The following is a 7,346-nucleotide window of genomic DNA, read 5'->3' as shown; positions in this document are numbered from 1 at the left end:
TCTCCACCCCATCCCCCTCCAGCTCTCCACTCCCCATCCCCCTCCAGGTCTCCACTCCCCATCCCCTCCAGCTCTCCACTCCCCATCCCCCTCCAGCTCTCCACACCCATTCCCCCTCCAGCTCTCCACTCCCATTCCCCTCCAGCTCTAGACCCTCGATGCCCTCCCTGCCCACCCTCCATCCACTGCAGGGTCGCTGTGGTTTACGTCCATCACTCTAGGGGCCACTCTTTGCAATCACCTTGCTCACTTATTGGTGTGCAGGAGGGTGTTTACTTCTGTTTGTTGAGTGGCTGAAGGTTGATGGTGTCCTGGTCTAGGCAGGTCAAAGCTGCCTCTCGGTTTGTCACCTGGGTCTGCCTCTTGTGGCTGTGTGGCCGTGGTGGTGGCTTCCCATCTCTGAGTGTGGCGAATGGACAAGTCAGTTTGGCCTCTGTGGCTGGGGTGAGCCTGGTAGGCTTCCTGGAGAAGAAAAAAAGATAGTGCTTGTGACGGTATGTTTGGTAGAGTTGAGGGTAAAAGCCAACGCCAGGAGGTGGGCCTTACAGGGCTTGCTTGGGAGCTGGCAAAGGAGGTGGGATCGTGTGGGGGCAAGTCTCAGCCTGTGGGCTTGGCAGAGGGGAGCGTTCAATCCGGTCCTCGATCCCCCTGTGCATCCACTTTGCCAGGAGATGAGTCTGGCCAGCCCCAGGGTGCAAGGACGGGTGACTGGCCCTTCCTCCAGCTGTGGGTGGTCTGAGCCGGAGGCTTTGGAGGAACAGGGGTGCTCCCAGCCTGCCTGGGAGGGCGAGGGGGAGAGTGAAGGAGCAGGTGGGACCCATGGGGAGGAGCCAGCCAGTGGGCCTGGGCCTGAGCTGGAGTGTGTGTGGGTGGCCCCAAGCCGGTGAGCATGACCTGGGTGTGCACGAGCGTGAACAAGTGTGTGGGAGTGCAGCAGAGTGAGCGAGTGTGACTGCCGCCTTAAGCGAGTGAGTGGTGGGAGACGGCCCGTGTCAGCACAAGGGAGTGTGAAACAGCGAGACCGCGCCAGTGCGCGTGCGTGAGACAGCGAGACCACGCCAGCGCGCGTGAGACAGCGAGACCGTGCCAGCGCGCGTGAGTGAGACAGCGAGACCACGCCAGCGCGCGTGAGACAGCGAGAGCGCGCCTGCGTGCGTGAGACAGCGAGACCGCGCCAAAGCGCGTGAGTGAGACAGCGAGACCGCGCCAGCGCGCGAGTGAGACAGCGAGACCGCGCCTGCGCGCGTGAGACAGCGAGACCGCGCCAGCGCGCGTGAGACAGCGAGACCGCGCCAACGCGCGTGAGTGAGACAGCGAGACCGCGCCAGCGCGTGTGAGACAGCGAGACCGCGCCAGCGCGCGTGCGTGAGACAGCGAGACCGTGCCAGCGCGCGTGAGTGAGACAGCGAGACCGCGCCAGCGCGCGTGAGACAGCGAGACCGCGCCAACGCGCGTGAGTGAGACAGCGAGACCGCGCCTGCGCGCATGAGACAGCGAGACCGCGCCTGCGGCGTGAGACAGCGAGACCGCGCCTGCGCGCGTGAGACAGCGAGACCGCGCCTGCGCGCGTGAGACAGCGAGACCGCGCCTGCGGCGTGAGACAGCGAGGCCGCGCCTGCGTGCGTGAGACAGCGAGGCCGCGCCAGCGCGCGTGCGTGAGACAGCGAGACCGCGACAGCGTGAGACCATGCCGCAGGGCTGAGCTTGGAAACGCCGAGCCGGGAAGCCTTGGCACGGGTGGCTCTGCCAGGGAGGCATAGGGCCCGGTCCACCCTGCGGCCCGTACTGCGCACTCCTTGGCCGCTTTCGGACAGCGCTGTGCCCTGTGCCCTGTCTCCCCATGGTGCACGCACTTGGCTCTGGGTTTGGATCCCCACTCACTCCTTTCCTTGCTTTGTGGCCTTGGGTGAGTCCTCCCTCACAGCAGCCACTTCCTGGCCCGGGACACGGGATGGCTGCGCTCCTTGCAGGGAGTAGATGTTGTCACTCCCTGCTCCCCTCCCCCGCTGGCTCTGCCCAGGGTCGGGAAGGAGGAGCAGGCCTCTGATTGTCAGCATGCCTTGCCCACCTTTCAGACTCCAATGCCTGATGCTTTCCCTGCCAGCCCTTCCCACCTCACTGCGCCCAGCTTGGTCGCCCAGCACCTTGCTCGCCTGGACTGGCGAAGTGGCCTCTCCCTTGGCTTTGGCCTTCGCCCTCACCCGTGCTGTGCGGCCAGGTGCATTTCGACCTTGGAGCAGGACCTTGGCCACCTGCAGCCCGCATAACCCTCCTGAGCTCCTTGCTCTGGTGATAAAACCCGTGTGCAGAAGCCCTCGTGATCCCCCCTGCTGCCTGCAGCCCGCCCCGCTCTCCCCCTTGCTGTGCTCCAGCCGGGGCCCTGGGCTCCCTCCCACCTCAGCCCCGTGCCCCCTGCCCCTTGGCCCCTCAGTCATCTCCCTGGAATCTGGCCAGCGTGACAGTTGCCTCTCGTGGGAAGTCCTTGCCGAGTTTTCTAAATTGGGAACCCCTCTTTGGAACTAGGTGTCACTCCATCACTGCTGGGAGATTCCCTGTTTACCTCTGGACAATGTGACCTTGAGAACGGTCCTCACCTGCCCTGACCGCAGCCACCGGGACACCTGGCAATCTGTTTGGGGATTGCAGGCTGAGCTGGCTGGGGGGAGCAGGTTAGGAGAAGATGGGGTCTGGTCTCCCAGCTGGTCCTCCCAGGTGGAGGTCAGGATCTTCTTGGTGCCCAGGGAGAGCGCCCGCCAGGCCTGGCTCTGCCCGAGCCCGTGATGGGGTGTGTGCAGGTGGCTGACCACTGAGGCTTCTGGGAGCTGGGGCAGGCGGCTGTGAAGATGTGCCCAGGCCCTCCCTGTTTCCAGCCTTCCCGCAGGGCCTGATTTTGGAGCTGATGCAGATGGCATGACCAAGTGCCAAACCCGGGGGCATTGTAGTGAAAAAAATGCTTAAAAAAGAAAAAAGGGCAGGAAAGAAGCAGCTGGCTTGTCCCCCTGCGAGCTGCCCGCAGCTGCCCTTTCAAAGGCTCCCTCCTTGGGGCCTGAGAGGGCCTGCCAGGCGCTGGAGAGGGCTGGCCTCTCGGAGCTTGGCTGCCAGCCCCTGGGCGGGGGTAGGAGTCATGCCCAGCAAGAACTGTGCACTGGAAGTGGCACACGCTGGCGCCAAGGGCACTTGATGTTCACGGCATTCCTGTGGGGTCAGCGTTTTAAAAATCATCGTTTCCATTTTAGAGTCGGGGAATCTGAGGCTCAGAGAGGGGAAGCTGCTTGCTCCAGGTGGCACAGCTAGGAGGAGTGGAAGCCAGACTGGAGCCTGGGGAGCCTGGCTTCAGAGCTTGAGCACCGTGGGCAGCTGCTCCCAGCCGTGTGGGAGCTGGCAGGCCTGGCCGCCCCCGTCCCGATCCCTCAGCTCCAGCTAGGGGTGGAGAAGGGGTTTCCCAGAGTTCCACGTGAGACTGACTCTGTCCAGCGCTCAGCCCGCTGTACTGGTGTGTACCTGTTCTTATTCACGCAGAAGTTCACATGAGAAAGAATGTGTAAACTCCTCGGTGCAAATTAGTGAACAGTTATCAAGGGGTCCCCTTCTAGCCTCAGGCTGCCTTCTCTCCAGAGGTGGTCGGCATCCTCACTTCCGTGGGAATCACGTTCTTTCTGTTGCATTTGACTGCCTCTGCGGGCCTCTTGCCAGATGTGAAGGTTGTTTTGCCTTCCCCAGGGTCCTCTCATGGAAACATAGAGTCCGCAGGCCCGGATCTGGCTTCCTGGACACAGCCCGAGCCTCACGATCCTCCCTGTGGTTTTAGTTTCTGCACTTCGTGATCAGGTGGCTTGGATGTGCCACCGTTTGTCGGCCCGTTCATCTGCCGATGGATTGTTGGGTTGTTACCAGTGTGCATGCGATTCAGAATACAGCTGCAGTGAACACTCGTGCACGAGTCTGGGCTGTTTTTGTGTCTGCCTGGTAAAGACCTAGGAGCTGAATTACTGGGTTATATGGCAAGCATGTGCTGAACTGTAAGAATCGGCCAAACTGTTTTTGCAAAGTAGCCGCTCCGTTTGCATCCCGTCGCGGAGGGTGAGGGCTCCAGGTGCTCCTTCTTCTCGGCGGCACTTGATGCTGTCTGTCTCAGGTTGCTGTCTGCCTGGGCGAGCGTGGCCTTCCATGGTTTTAATTGGCCTCTCTTGAGGACTGATGATACTGGGCATCTTTCTGTGTCTCTTCGGCCATTTGTAGATACTCTTTTGTGAAGTGTCTCTGTCGTCTTTGTTTGCTGCTGGGTTAACTGGCCCGTATTGATTTGTGGGTGTCCCCTCTGCATTTTGGAGCTGTCACTGCATTGCAGTGGTAACTCAGAAATTCTTAAATGAGGCTGGGCACAGTAGCTCACACCTGTAATCCCAGCACTTTAGGAGGCCAAGGCAGGAGGATCACTTGAGCCCAGGATTTGGAGACCAGCCTGGCAACATGGTGAGACTCTGTCTCTATAAAAAATACAAAAATTAGCCAGGCATGGTAGCATGTGCTTGTAGTCCCAGCTACTCAGGAGGCTGAGGTGGGAGGATACCTTAGGTTGAGGCTGCAGGAGCCATCATTGTACCACTGCACCCCAGCCTGAGTGACAGAGCAAGACTGTCTCCAAAAAACAAAAACAAAAAAACTCCAAAATACCAACCATACAAAAATTCTTTCATGAGAATAGTAGACACCCCCCGCCCCGGCCCCATCCTTCAGGTTTCAGCCCACCAGCCTGTTTGTGGGGTCCCCTTGGGAGTTAACGGGGAGGTTCCCAGTGGCCTGGCGATGCGGCCCTGGGCCCCTGGGTGGCCTTACAATCCACACCCCTGGGATTGAATCACAGCTCTAAGAACTTGGGCATGAGATTTGCTTGTCTGAGCCTCAGTCTCCCTCCCTGTCAGAGAGGTAGCAGTAGCTGCCTCCAGGGCTGTCGTGGGGAAATACTTGGCCCAGCGTTGGCGACGCGTGGGCCCGGATGGAAGCACGGCCCCCTGTCCCCGAACGTCAGTGCTGTCTCCCCAAGCCCCATGCGTGCGATGCCTAGTAACAAGGCCCGTGTTCTCTCCACAGGTCGCCCCGAGTCTTTGAGGACACAGCCTCGCTGGAGGCAGTTTCTGGTAGGTTCATGTCTGTCTCCTCTTGGTGTCCCCAGGAGGTTCATCCTGTCTGGACCATCTCATGGAAAGCGGGTCTGGAATGGCTGGGAGGCAGGTTCGGCCTGGAGTGTGTGGTTGGGGTACGGCATGGCCTCAGTGGCGTGAGGGTTCTGTCTCGTCAGAGCTGTCCAGGGCAGTGAGCACCTGGGGCAGTTTGTGGGGTCCCCCAGGCATGGACTGTTTCCTGGCTGAGCTGCTGCAGTGACTTTTCGATGATGCGTCCGAGATAGGAGGGTCCCTGACGGTGTCAGTGTCGGGGGTGGGTTTTTCTGGGCTCCGGGGTTCTCGGGCACATTGCTTTTGTGCGTTGGCAGAGGGCTTGCAGGTTTGGCCAGGGTGGGGCCTGTGGCTGGGCCCAGGTGTTCGGGTGTTGGGTGCTGGAGGAAGCCCTCAGGCTGAGTCACTGTGGTCCCTGTGCCCTGCAGGCAAAGAGATGGCCTGGGTCCTGGTCTTGCCTCCGCTGCCTCTGTGCTGGGCACCTGGGCCGGCTGCTTGATCTCTCTGTGTCTCTGTTTCTCCATCTGAAGACGGGGTTGGGGGTGGGTGGGTAACAATAGCTTCCCCATGTGGGGTTGCTGCGCCGACGAATGCTGGCAGAGACAGTGCCTGGCCCGAGAGGGTGCCTGGCGAGCCGTAATCACAGGTCATGCTTTTCACGCGTCACCCCATTTTGTGACCCTCACAGCAACACTCCAGAATGGGCAGTTAGCCCCGTTTTACAAGTGGGGAGACTGAGGCACGGGTTGGTCACCTGGCCCAGATCTTTCAGCTGGAAGCAGAGAACCCCTTCTCACCCTTCCCAGGGAACCCAGCGGGTTTGTCCCAGACTGCTCATTCCACAGCCAGGCAGACACGGTCGCCGAGGGCATCGCGGGGCTCATGCATGCGGAGGCCGGGGCACACGTGGGTGCTTGGTGTGTTCTGGCTCATGCCGGGCCGCTGTTGGGAGATTTCATTCCTGTTCCAAATACAGTCATGCTCTGTATAACGACGTTTCCATCAGCGACGGACTGCGGCCCCAAAAGATTATAATACCGTATTTTTTTTTTGAGATAGAATCTTGCTCTGTTGCCTAGGCTGGAGTGCAGTGGCACGATCTTGGCTCACTGCAACCTCCACCTCCCGGGTTCAAGCTATTCTCCTGCCTCAGCCTCCTCAGTAGCTGGGGGATTACAGGTGTGCACCACCATACATGGCTAATTTTTGTATTTTTAGTAGAGTATGAGTTTTGCCATGTTGGCAAGGCTGGTCTTGAACCCCTGACTTCAAGTGATCCACCTGCCTTGGCCTCCCAAGGTGCTGGGATTACAGGCGTGAGCCACCGTGCCTGGACAATACCATGTTTTTACTGTTCCTTTTCTACATTTGGGTAACAGTGTGCCACGGGGTTCCAGTGGCCTGTGGGATTCAGCCACACATTGTACAGGTGGTAGCCTGTGAGCCATAGGCCACACCAGGGGTGTCCAATCTTGGGGCTTCTCCAGGCCACATTGGAAGAATTGTCTTGGACCACACGGATAATACACTAACATTAATGATAGCTGATGAGCTAAAAAAAAAAAAAAATTCCCAAGAGGGTCTCATGACATTTTAAGAAAGTTGATGAATGTGTGTTGGGCCATATTCAAAGGTGTCCTGGGCCAGGGTTGGACCAGCGTGGGTGACAGCACACAGCCTGGTGATCAGCCGGCGCTGTGGTCAAGGTTCGTGAAAGTCCATCCCTGCCAAGCTCGCATAGCCATGGCTCCGGCTGGCCACGCGCTCCCCAGAACGGAACCACATGGTTTTGCGGCGCATGCCTATATATATGTTCGTATGTGCACCGACTCTTTCTAAAGCACCTACTGTGTGCCAGGCTCTGCTGTGGGTGCTGGGGACAGACCTGTGGGCAAGATGATCAAGGATCTGGTCCTCCGGGTGGGGAGACAGACCATGACCAAAGGTGACCGAGTCCGACACTTAGTTGGTCTCCCAGTGGAGGGTACGGGCAGGTAGGGGTTGCAGTTTCAAAGTGGGGGTCAGAGTGGGCCTCCCTGAGAAGGTGGCCTTTGAGCAGGGACCTGAATGAGGGGAAGGGAGGTGTGGGTATCTGGGAGAGCGTGTAGGTATTTCAGGGTAAGCATGTGGGTATCTGGGGGAGCGTGTGGGTATCTGGGGGAGCGTGTGGGT

The 7,346-nt window shown here is 59.4% G+C and overlaps 1 protein-coding gene across 24 annotated transcripts in view; it reads left to right on the top strand.

Annotated features, from left to right (window-relative positions):
- Positions 1–7,346, top strand: part of NCOR2 (nuclear receptor corepressor 2) — a 243,982-nt gene that overhangs the window by 30,365 nt on the left and 206,271 nt on the right. For 23 of the 24 annotated variants that reach the window (XM_032243915.1, XM_032243811.1, XM_032243904.1 and 20 more), the window contains exon 2: positions 5,092–5,138. The exons of the other annotated variant lie outside the window; for it this stretch is intronic. The gene's annotated coding sequence lies outside the window, so the exon portion shown is untranslated. The remainder of the gene's footprint in view (positions 1–5,091; positions 5,139–7,346) is intronic. 24 annotated transcript variants of the gene reach the window in all.

Source organism: Sapajus apella, unplaced genomic scaffold (assembly GCF_009761245.1).
Source record: "Sapajus apella isolate SASKATOON/1434 unplaced genomic scaffold, GSC_monkey_1.0 scaffold2, whole genome shotgun sequence".
Taxonomy (NCBI): Eukaryota; Metazoa; Chordata; class Mammalia; order Primates; family Cebidae; genus Sapajus; species Sapajus apella.
This window is presented reverse-complemented; position numbering and strand designations above follow the sequence as displayed.